Genomic DNA, 12,417 nt, shown 5'->3' with positions numbered 1-12,417 from the left:
GTCACGTGCACATGTTCAGTATTTGGTGACTTTTCTACCTCTGTATTTGTAAAAAATACTGAGGTAAAAAAACTGAAATACACAATGTGTGCAAATGTCCTTATTGTAGTAGTGAAAATATATATGGGGTATGGGATTGGTGTGGACAGATGTCCCTGCCCTGCACACTGTGTGCGCTCCTCCATTATATCCACTACATACATCATGATACATGCAGAATACCCTGATTGAGGGGCACACACAGTATGGGGAGTCAGACATTAGAAATATCCAACATGGAGGGAGGGTCAGTGGGGCACAGTGCACTGGGGTGAGTCACCCATGCAGTTTCAATCCTCCATTCCTTATATATAGATACTAGAAGGTGGCCCGATTCTACGCATCGGGTATTCTAGAATTTACGTATTGTGTAGTTCATGTATGATTTTTGTTATATATATATAGATGTTGTTGTGCGTAGTTACCAAGTGTTTGTGTAGGGGCTGTACATGTTCTGGGTGTTGTCTGGGTGTGGCGGGGGGTGAGAGCGGTGTTGTTTGTGTGTTGCGTTGTGTGTGTTGCGTTGTTTGTGTAGCGCTGTGTGTCTGTAGCATTGTGTGTGTGTGTGTGTGTTGCGTGGTTTGTGTGTGTTTTGGGGGGGAGGTATGTTTTGTGCAATGTGTGTGTTGCGCGGTATGTGCGTATATTTATGTATGCCGCGGTGTTTGTGTGTTGGGTGTTTTGTGTGTGCAGCGTTGTCTGTGTGTGTGGGTGTCTGTGTAGGGCGGTGTTTGTGTTTCCCAGTGTGTGTGTGTGTTGGGGGGAGGTGTGCACCTACCATCGTGCTCCATCCCTTATGCTGCGCACCCCCCATCGTGCTCCATCCCCCATGCTGCGCACCCCCCATCGTGCTCCATCCCCCATGCTGCGCACCCCCCATCGAGCTCCATCCCCTATGCTGCGCATTCCCCATCGTGCTCCATCTCCCATGCTGCGCCCTCCCAAACGTGCTCCATCCGCCATGCTGCGCACTCCCAAACGTGCTCCATCCGCCATGCTGCGCACTCCCAAACGTGCTCCATCCGCCATGCTGCGCACTCCCCATCGTGCTGCATCCCCCATGCTGCGCACTCCCCATCGTGCTCCATCCGCCATGCTGCGCACTCCCAAACGTGCTCCATCCGCCATGCTGCGCACTCCCAAACGTGCTCCATCCGCCATGCTGCGCACTTCCAAACGTGCTCCATCCGCCATGCTGCGCACTCCCAAACGTGCTCCATCCGCCATGCTGCGCACTCCCAAACGTGCTCCATCCGCCATGCTGCGCACTCCCAAACGTGCTCCATCCGCCATGCTGCGCACTGCCAAACGTGCTCCATCCGCCATGCTGCGCACTCCCAAACGTGCTGCATCCGCCAAGCTGCGCACTCCCAAACGTGCGCAATCCGCCATGCTGCGCACTCCCAAACGTGCTCCATCCGCCATGCTGCGCACTCCCAAACGTGCTCCATCCGCCATGCTGCGCACTCCCCATCGTGCTGCATCCCCCATGCTGCGCACTCCCCATCGTGCTCCATCCGCCATGCTGCGCACTCCCAAACGTGCTCCATCCGCCATGCTGCGCACTCCCAAACGTGCTCCATCCGCCATGCTGCGCACTCCCAAACGTGCTCCATCCGCCATGCTGCGCACTCCCAAACGTGCTCCATCCGCCATGCTTCGCACTCCCAAACGTGCTCCATCCGCCATGCTGCGCACTCCCAAACGTGCTCCATCCGCCATGCTGCGCACTCCCAAACGTGCTCCATCCGCCATGCTGCACACTCCCAAACGTGGTCCATCCGCCATGCTGCACACTCCCAAACGTGGTCCATCCGCCATGCTGCGCACTCCCAAACGTGCTCCATCCGCCATGCTGCGCACTTCCAAACGTGCTCCATCCGACATGCTGCGCACTCCCAAACGTGCTCCATCCGCCATGCTGCGCACTCCCAAACGTGCTCCATCCGCCATGCTGCGCACTCCCAAACGTGGTCCATCCGCCATGCTGCGCACTCCCAAACGTGCTCCATCCGCCATGCTGCGCACTCCCCATCGTGCTCCATCCCCCATGCTGCGCACCCCCCATAGTGCTCCATCCCCCATGTTGCCCGCAGCATCAGCCTCTGTGCCCGCAGCATCAGCCTTTTCTGTCCCTAGCATCAGCCTCTCTCCTCCCAGCCTCCCCCAGCCTCAGCTCCATCCCCCATGCTGCGCACCCCCCATAGTGCTCCATTCCCCATGCTGCCCGCAGCATCAGCCTCTGTGCCCGCAGCATCAGCCTCTGTGCCCGCAGCATCAGCCTCTGTGCCCGCAGCATCAGCCTTTTCTGTCCCCAGCATCAGCCTCTCTCCTCCCAGCCTACCCCAGCCTCAGCCTCCCCCAACATCAGCCTCTCTTCTCTCAGCCTCCCGCTCCCAGCCTTCCCCAGGATCAGGCTCTCTCCTTCCAGCCTCCTCCAGCACGCCGTGCTCCTCTGCCGACACTCACACACCCGATCGCATACACTCACACACACACCCACCCGATCGCATACACTCACACCCACCCGATCGCATACACTCACACACACCCACCCGATCGCATACACTCACACACACCCGATCGCATACACACACACACACTGACGATATTACACATACGCGCTCACACTCACAACATCCGGAGATACCACATGCTTCTGGCCATGTGATCCTCCGGCAGGTCCTGAAAGCTCACAGCACAGGATCGCCGCCGAGAAGCAAGCGATATCCCAGGATGTTGTGAGTGTGTGGATGTGATGTGTGTGTGAGGTGTGTGTGAGAGTGAGTGTGATCTGATGTGTGTGTGTGTACTCACCTGGGAGTCGGGGTCCGTGTCAGTTGGGCCAGAGCGAGCGTGCATTGCGTGAGGGGGGCGGGGCCTGCAGAGAGCCGGGGCGAGAGGCCAATCCGTGTGGGGGGGCGGGGCCATGGCGAGCCCAGCGGCCAATCAGCTTTGTGTCACCGTAACACAATTTTGGAGCATGACAGACAGACAGACAGACAGACAGAATAAGGCAATTATATATATAGATATGTAGTGCATGGATTGCGAATGGAGGATTGAAACTACATAGAAGACACCCTCGTCCCCCCCCATCTTACAGAAAATTACATTCCCCCCTTTCACATAGTGTGCCGCCGTTGGTTGCCCCTAGTGAACAGGTCGGCAGGCACCTCCACAGAACAGGTCACCATTCAATGGTCCATCTTCACAGGGGCGGACACTGACAGTTTGGGGCTCCTGTGCAAGAAATTGTGCCTGCCTCCTCCCCTCCGTTTATGGCAACAAAGCTACAAATACAGATATAGATACAATATAACATACAATACAACATAGTTCCCTCTTGTTATGTACATTAGCATACCTTACATATAATGAATTGTGGGTTAGGAGGACACTGAAGACCCCATAATGAATTGTGGGGTGGGGAGTACAGGATCAGGGCCATATTATGAATTGTGGGATGGGGAGGACACTGAGAACTATATCATGAATTGTGGGGTAGGGAGGACTTCCCCACATACGTAACCTCACCCCCTTCTCCACATATGAAACACTACCCACTTCCCTACATAAGTAACCATACACCTTCACCATTCAGCCCCACCAGCACGGAGCCCCCTGTGTATAATATAATCCCCTTCCCTATACAGCCCCATGCATATAACATTACTCCCTTCACCACACAGCCCCCCAGCAAGCAGCATCACCCTCTTCTCCATGCAGCCCCCCTAGCTTGCAGCCCCAAGCAAGTAAATCTAACCCTAACCCTTCCCCACTCAGTCCGTTAGCAGGTAGTATCCCAGCATGAAGCCCCAGAGTATGCAGCCCCCTAACAACTGAAACATCACCCCCTCCTTCCCCAAGAGTGTAACATCACCCCCCTTTCCTGCACAGCATCCCAGTACGCAGCCCCACACATATATAATCACCCTTTCCCTGCACAATTCCCAATATGCAGCACTTTCACTGTACAATCCCCCATTATGCAGACCCATACTGTGCAATCCCTCAATATGCAGGCTCATGTTGTACAATTCCCAATATGCAGGCTCATACTGTACAATCCCCCACTATGCAAGCCCATGCTGTACAATCCTTAAAGGGAACCTGTCAGGTCAAAAAAGCGTTTTAACCTACAAGCAGGAGCCTGTGTGAGCCATTAACCCCTTCCTACCCATCCCTTTCTTTTAATATTGTACATTATGAAAGTAATAAAATATGTTTTATTACTTACATACTGCCTATGTAAATAGCATAGGTCTCTATGGGGGCGTGATACCATGGATGTACATGAGCGACGTCATGTCTGCACTTTCAGAATCTCGCGTGTGCGAGCTTACCATTCTCACCGCCGCCTCATCCTGGTGTTTGCTGGTCGGTTTCTGACGCACATTGCGCATGACAGGAACCGCAGGAGTCTTCTGAGCATGTGCAGTGCGCGTCAGAAGCCGACATGCAAACACCAGGATGAGGTGGCGAGAATGGTAAGCGCGCGCGCACGAGATTCTGAAGGAGCTGACGTGACGTCGCTCATGTAAAGCCATGGTATCTCACGCCCACAGGACGATGTGACACTCATGGGGCTAGAGACCCTGCTCATTTACATAGGGAATATGTAAGTAATAAAACGTTATTTTATTACTTTCATATTACACAATATAACAACACAGGGATGGGTAGGAAGGGGTTAATAGCTCACAGGCTGCTGCTTGTAGGTCAAAACGCTTTTTTGCCCTGACAGGTTCCCTTTAATATGCAGGCCCATGTTTTATAATCCAGCTATACTGTGACCCCCCAAAAACCAAACACCTCCTCACATTACTCACCCTTACTCCTGTGTATGAGGCCCCTCGCTCCATGGTGCAGCCCCTCAGCCTGTCCAGCAGCCACAGTACACACAGTGATCATAGCTCCCGCGCTGGAGGAGGAAGCCCCGCCCCCTCCGGTTACATCATCACCTCACAGGAGCAAATACATTCTAGCAACAGGGGGATTCCTCCGGCTCCGCCGCTTCTACTCTGCAGAAGGACTGCTCACGGCGCGGCGCACCGCTGATAACAGATGAGGGCAATCTGGGCATGGGCCCCCCGGAGCCTGAGGCTCCGAACACCTGGCCAGATTGCCATCATTACTAACTGCCCTGAATGGGCCCCCTGGAGTCTTGGGCCCCGGGCGGTAGCCCAGATTGCCCTCATTATAATCCACCTATGCCGACGTCATCCACAGTCGCCGGCATTCAGGTCCTGAGCAGGCGCACTTTGATCTGCCCGGAGCAGGGCAGATCAAAGTATTGTAGTGCGCCTGCGCAGGATCGGCGAGTGAGTATGACGTAGGACGCGTCATGCACACAGGCTTCTGAAGAAGGACGAAGATGGCCGAAAGAGGAGGCGCCGGCACTGGAGAACGGAGACGTCCATTAGGCCCACTGCGCGACTGTTAGGTAAGTATTATAAAGTGTTTTTTATGTTCTCACAGTGGCCTGGGCTCTTATATACAGCATGTTAGAATGCTGTATATAAAAGCCCGGTGGTGCTGGCCGCAGCTTATAGTGCAAAAAAGTGGTGACAGGTTCCCTTTAAACATAGTAATAACTGCATAAACTTAACCACCAGCAAAGGAGGGGGGTAAGTGAATAGTCCGTTGTAGATGATTGCAACACCAGCTGCACCATGTGCCCTCAGCCACACCACACCGGTTCAGGGACACCCAGCCGAATGTTGCCCAACCAATGTCCCGCAGGGACCCACCGTAACATTTCCCGCTGTGACCCAGCTCAGCAGGGACCCACCTTAACCAACTATACCATTGCACCACCAGGGGTAACCCGTTCCAGCACTGGGTTCCCCCCCGCTCTTTGTGCAATCCATCGGCTTCAAATACTCCCCTCCTTTCCGCCGACTGCTGTGACAAAGTGAAATCCTCTTTGCCTCTCCAAGTTGACCTCCAGAAGTCCCTAAAAATATATATATCTCACTACAACTGACCACCCCCTGACCAATCACATGGCCCACAACCCCTATAACTCCACCTCCCAATTTCCAGCACAAAACGCACTACACCTTAACTTTTTGCTATCCCTCAGGCCTAGCATACCTCTGTAGTCATGTTGCCCTCCCTTGAGCCCCATCGAGGTGGCCAGTCCGGGCTGTCTCTATACTTAATTAAAAAAATAACTACATTTGATTTGTAGCACGGACGTCTTTTCGGTTTTTAGGTATACATTTACCATTTGTTTACACAAACTTTACTTCTTTTTTTAAATGAAAAATCTATTTTATTCTGTCTCCCTTTTGTTATGCACTTACTTGATCTGATGAAATTTGTACGATATTCTAGACTAAAGTTAAATAATCGCAAATGAAGACTCTTAAATGAGTTACTTGACAATAACACTCACCAAATCGTCCATAGTAGGAACCCCAATAAATGAATCCATCCAACAGCTATCATTAAGCTGAACTTCAGGAAGTGATTGCAAAGGAAAACCTTGGGAAAAAATTCCAAATGTCAAACTTACATTTTTTGGTCATTCAAATTTTGCGCAAAATGCAATAACAGGTGATCAAAATGTAGCATCTACGCAAAAATGGTACCGTAAATCGTCAGCTCGAGACGCAAACATTAAGCCATCATCCGTCATGGGTCGTCAAGGGTTAAATGGTTGAAATACATAATTGAAAAGAAAAAAAACAGTGTGCACTCCCCCTAATTTTCATACCCAGCCAAGATAAAGTGGACAGCTGTGGGCTGGTATTCTCAGGCTGGGCAGCCTCGGAATTGACCTCAAACTTTACAGTTCAAGTTCACCCATCACTAATTGTAACCTACTCCCAGAATTGGTAGAGGACTCCCCAGAGTGGGACATACTCACAGGACCGCCACTAGGAATTTCAGGGCCCCACACTGGCAAAATTTTGGGGCCCCCTTGAGACTCCACCCAGGCTCTACCCCAGCTCCACCTCCACCTCCACCCCGCAAACCTTCCACAGCCTCACCGCCACTCTTGGAAAAATTTGTGTGTGTTCTTCCAAAATAAAAAAAAAGATTTTTTTGTCCAAAAAATTAATAATATACCCCTACACTGCCCCTCTCCATAATATACCCTTCACACTGCCCCTCTCCATAATAGCTCTCCCACACTGCCCCATATATAATATCCCCCCACACAATGACCCTGTGTATAATATCCTCACACACACTGATCCTCTGTATAATACCTCTTACAATAGCAGGGACTAAAACTTTTACTTATCAATTTAAAGAATAAAGTGCAAATGCAAAATTACATATAAGGTGCCAAATAGACAAAAATGGAATAATCTCACCCGATCTTTCTCCACAGGCAAGGATAACCACCAATAAGATGAGAGAGGAAAAATTGGGCTGGAAACACTGGGGTAAATCATCAGGCTGTTATGTACAAAAATCCCTGTCGTGCCCCATGTATCAGCTTCCGCCCTGACACGGGCAGCACCCTAGTGAGCTGTCTGCCCCGCAACCTCATCAAAAAGAAACGCCCTCCCGACGCATTTCCCTCTCATTAAAGAGAGTTCATCGGGGAGAGAAAAATATTCGTATATCAACCTGCAGTGGCAGGGATTGGTACAACTTAAGGTCCAAAAACCTGTGTGTGCAAAGATAAATGGTGGTACACTGAAGATTAGCCCATCTATACATATATACCTACTAAGGTGATTATAAATTACCTGCATGTGTCCCCTAATAGACGCTTCCATATGCACTCCATGGCGTCGGTCTCACACGACTATCGCGTCTGAGATCATTTCCGGTCTCTCTAGCGTATGGCTATCGCGCTCCAGAGTGGAACGCAGAAGGTCGCAATAACGTGATTCACAATCTGTGTCACATAGTACTGACGCATGTGTGATCATTTCCGGTCTCTCTAGCGTCTGACTACCGCGTTCCAAAGTGGAACGCACAAGATCACAGTAAAATGATTCGCAGTCCGGGTCACATAATAGTGACGCATGAGGGATCCCAAACAGCGCTAAAGATTTCCGCGTTCCACAGTGGGACGCAAGACGTCACGCTGTATAGAATAGTAGCCCGAGTCACATGATAGTGACTATGACTAAGATCACGCCCATTATTCCAGATAACGGACTGCCGTGTGGCGCATTACACCGCCCAGAATCACATGGTTACGCTTTGTTTAGCACCATGACAACGGGCGATTCCACAAGAAGCTGCAATTATATACAGACTATAGCACATGCGCAAAAAAGATTCGACCAGAAACTGCAATTATATCAATACTGCTGTTAAATTATTAGCAGACATATAACATAGACTAATAACGCTAGTGAAGTCACTCAGAGTACATTAGATCAATATATAGATATTAACCAAGTGCACTAGATGGAACAACATGTAAGATATAAGAAGAAAATGTAAAAAGGGGGAACACACGGTGTAGTCACAATTACATGTATAGAACCATAAGCGATCACTGATATACTTAATAAAGATCAGCACTATAAGGCTGGAAAACTATCACCAGACATTAGCAAATTAGATTCCAAAGTAGACATAAAGGTATCAAGGTTATCAAAGAGATGTATGGGAGGACTAAAAGCAGGCACCAGAGAAAGACGATTAAAAATTGTATTAGTTAATCTCAGGCCTCTGCCACACATACGTTAAAATCACGCACGTGCCGCGAGACACGTATTTTCCCTGCGTGTTGTGTTTGGAAAGTACATGTCTCCGGTACGTGCGGGCCACGTGTGATCTCCGTGTGCTATCCGCGATAACACACGGAGAACCGGTAATTTGCATACTCATGTGGTCCTTGCTGCTGTCCAGGGTACTGATCTTCGGTCTCCAGCCCTGCCCACTCCACGCTGCTGCCGGCCGCAGTGAAGTGAATATTAAATGAGCATAATGAGCGGCGGTCAGCAACAAGTGACAGCAGCGGAAGAGACAGGAGGGCTGGAGAAGGTGAGTAAAGGTTTGTTATTTTTTTTCTCTCACACGTGAGTTTTCTCTGGCACGTGTCACACGGGACGACATCAACACTACATCCGTGTGGTACGGGTGTGGGCCGTGTGACACCCGTGATGCCGGAGAAAAACGGACATGTCGAGCGTGTTGGAAAACGCACACACGTCCAAACGACATGGACACACGTTCCAGCACAGCACACAATACACAGGGTAATATGTCCTAAGTATACAGCACAACACACAGTACACAGGGTAATATGTCCTCAGTATACAGCGCAACACACAATACACAGGGTAATATGTCCTAAGTATACAGCGCAACGCACAGTACACAGGGTAATATGCCCTCAGTATACAGCACAACACACAGTACACAGGGTAATATGTCCTAAGTATACAGCACAACACACAGTACACAGGGTAATATGTCCTCAGTATACAGCACACAATACACAGGGTAATATGTCCTCAGTATACAGCACAGCACACAGGGTAATATGCCCTAAGTATGCAGCGCAACCCAGTACACAGGGTAATATGTCCTCAGTATATAGCACAACACACAATACACAGGGTAATATGTCCTCAGTATACAGCGCAACACACAGTACACAGGGTAATATGCCCTAAGTATACAGCGCAACACACAGTACACAGGGTAATATGTCCTCAGTATACAGCGCAACACACAGTACACAGGGTAATATGTCCTCAGTATACAGCGTAACACACAGTACACAGGGTAATATGTCCTCAGTATACAGCGCAACACACAGTACACAGGGTAATATGTCCTCAGTATACAGCACAGCACACAGTACACAGGGTAATATGTCCTCAGTATACAGCACAGCACACAATACACAGGGTAATATGCCCTAAGTATACAGCGCAACACACAGTACACAGGGTAATATGTCCTCAGTATACAGTACACAGGGTAATATGTCCTCAGTATACAGCACAGCACACAGGGTAATATGCCCTAAGTATGCAGCGCAACCCAGTACACAGGGTAATATGTCCTCAGTATATAGCACAACACACAATACACAGGGTAATATGTCCTCAGTATACAGCGCAACACACAGTACACAGGGTAATATGTCCTCAGTATACAGCACAACACACAGTACACAGGGTAATATGTCCTCAGTATACAGCACCACACACAGTACACAGGGTAATATGTCCTCAGTATACAGCACAGCACACAATACACAGGGTAATATGTCCTCAGTATACAGCGCAACACACAGTACACAGGGTAATCTGTCCTCAGTATACAGCACACCATACACAGGGTAATATGTCCTCAGTATATGTTAGGGCCAGGTGGACGGGCAGACCCAGGAGGTGGATCCACTGGGCTGAACACCTCACCGAGGGCAAGGTGCCCGGTAGCCGGAGCACTAGCAGGACAGTCCGTTTAGAGGAGTGGAGTAAAGAAGTCCCTGGGACCACGGGGTCTCTGATGGTAGTCCAGGTGACGGAGCTCAGGTTCGGAAGCCGAGATGTCGTCAGGCAGAGTCCGGAACCAATGGAGCGAGAAGACGGGTCACCACACGGATCGGAGATGGCAGGAGCTGACGGGATGGCAGGCCGTCACCGTTCGGGGTTCGGGTATCGTCAGGACCGGTTGGCGAGGCAGGATCGGCTCTACGAGAGAGATAGGTGAGTATATCACAGACACAAGGAGACCTGACTCCTAGCTTAGAAAATACGAAGAACAGGCCCCACCCACTTGGAAAGGATCCCCCTATATACCCAGTACCTGATCCTTCAATATCCTGTTGGAGGACACTGGCCCTTTAAGAAAGGGTCAATGACCGCGCGCGCGCCCTAATGCGCATGCGCGAGGCCCGGGTGCCAGAAGCCAGGGCAGGGAGCGGTGAACAGGAGGCAGGGGAGCCGGCCTGGAGCAGAGCTGCCGACGGGCGCCGGGAGCGGGGACCGAGCCGCCTGGGGAGCGCAGGTGATGGGGGCTGGAGGCTGTGGAGCGGGGGACGCCTGATAGAGGAGGCGGGGAGCGTGGCAGGTGAGCCGGGGAGCGAGGCAGGGGAGCCGGGAAGCAAGGCAGGGGACCCGGGGAGCGTGACAGTATACAGCGCAACACACAGTACACAGGGTAATATGTCCTCAGTATACAGCACAGCACACAATACACAGGGTAATATGTCCTCAGTATACAGCACAGCACACAATACATGGGGTAATATGTCCTCAGTATACAGCACAATACACAGGGTAATATGTCCTCAGTATACAGCACAGCACACAATACACAGGGTAATATGTCCTCAGTATACAGCGCAACACACAGTATACAGGGCAATATGTCCTCAGTATACAGCACAGCACACAGTACAAAGGGTAATATGCCCTAAGTATACAGCACAGCACAGTACACAGGGTAATATGTCCTCAGTATACAGAAAACCGTACACAGGGTAATATGTCCTCAGTATACAGCGCAACACACAGTACACAGGGTAATCTGTCCTCAGTATACAGCACACCATACACAGAGTAATATGTCCTCAGTATACAGCGTAATACAGAGTACACAGGGCAATATGTCCTCAGTATACAGCACAACACACAGTACACAGGGTAATATGTCCTCAGTATACAGCACAACACACAATAAACAGGGTAATATGCCCTAAGTATACAGCACAGCACACAATACACAGGGTAATATGTCCTCAGTATACAGCGCAACACACAGTACACAGGTTAATATGCCCTAAGTATACAGCGCAACACACAGGGTAATATGTCCTCAGTATACAGCACAACACACAGTACACAGGGTAATATGTCCTCAGTATACAGCGTAACACACAGTACACAAGGTAATATGTCCTCAGTATACAGCACAGCACACCGTACACAGGGTAATATGTCCTCAGTATACAGCGCAACACACAGTACACAGGGTAATATGTTCTCAGTATACAGCACAGCACACAGTACACAGGGTAATATGTCCTCAGTATACAGTACACTGTACACAGGGTAATATGTCCTCAGTATACAGCGCAACACACAGTACACAGGGTAATATGTCCTCAGTATACAGCACACAATACACAGGGTAATATGCCCTAAGTATACAGCGCAACACACAGTACACAGGGTAATATGTCCTCAGTATACAGCACCACACAGTACACAGGGTAATATGTCCTCAGTATACAGCACAGCACACAATACACAGGGTAATATGTCCTCAGTATACAGCACAGCACACAATACACAGGGTAATATGTCCTCAGTATACAGCGCAACACCCAGTACACAGGGTAATATGTCCTCAGTATACAGCACAACACCCAGTACACAGGGTAATATGTCTTCAGTATACAGCGCAACACACAGTACACAGGGTAATATGCCCTAA

At 50.1% G+C, this 12,417-nt stretch overlaps 1 long non-coding RNA gene across 3 annotated transcripts in view; it reads right to left on the bottom strand.

Moving 5' to 3' along the window:
- Positions 1-12,417, bottom strand: part of LOC142310868 (uncharacterized) — a 193,234-nt gene that overhangs the window by 127,333 nt on the left and 53,484 nt on the right. For all 3 annotated transcript variants that reach the window (XR_012754220.1, XR_012754218.1, XR_012754219.1), the window contains exon 2: positions 6,443-6,531. This is a non-coding gene — a long non-coding RNA (uncharacterized LOC142310868). The remainder of the gene's footprint in view (positions 1-6,442; positions 6,532-12,417) is intronic.

The sequence above is a fragment of the Anomaloglossus baeobatrachus genome, chromosome 5 (assembly GCF_048569485.1).
Source record: "Anomaloglossus baeobatrachus isolate aAnoBae1 chromosome 5, aAnoBae1.hap1, whole genome shotgun sequence".
NCBI classification, from domain to species: Eukaryota; Metazoa; Chordata; class Amphibia; order Anura; family Aromobatidae; genus Anomaloglossus; species Anomaloglossus baeobatrachus.
Note: the sequence above shows the minus strand (reverse complement) of the source record. Positions and strands in the feature narration are given on the sequence as shown.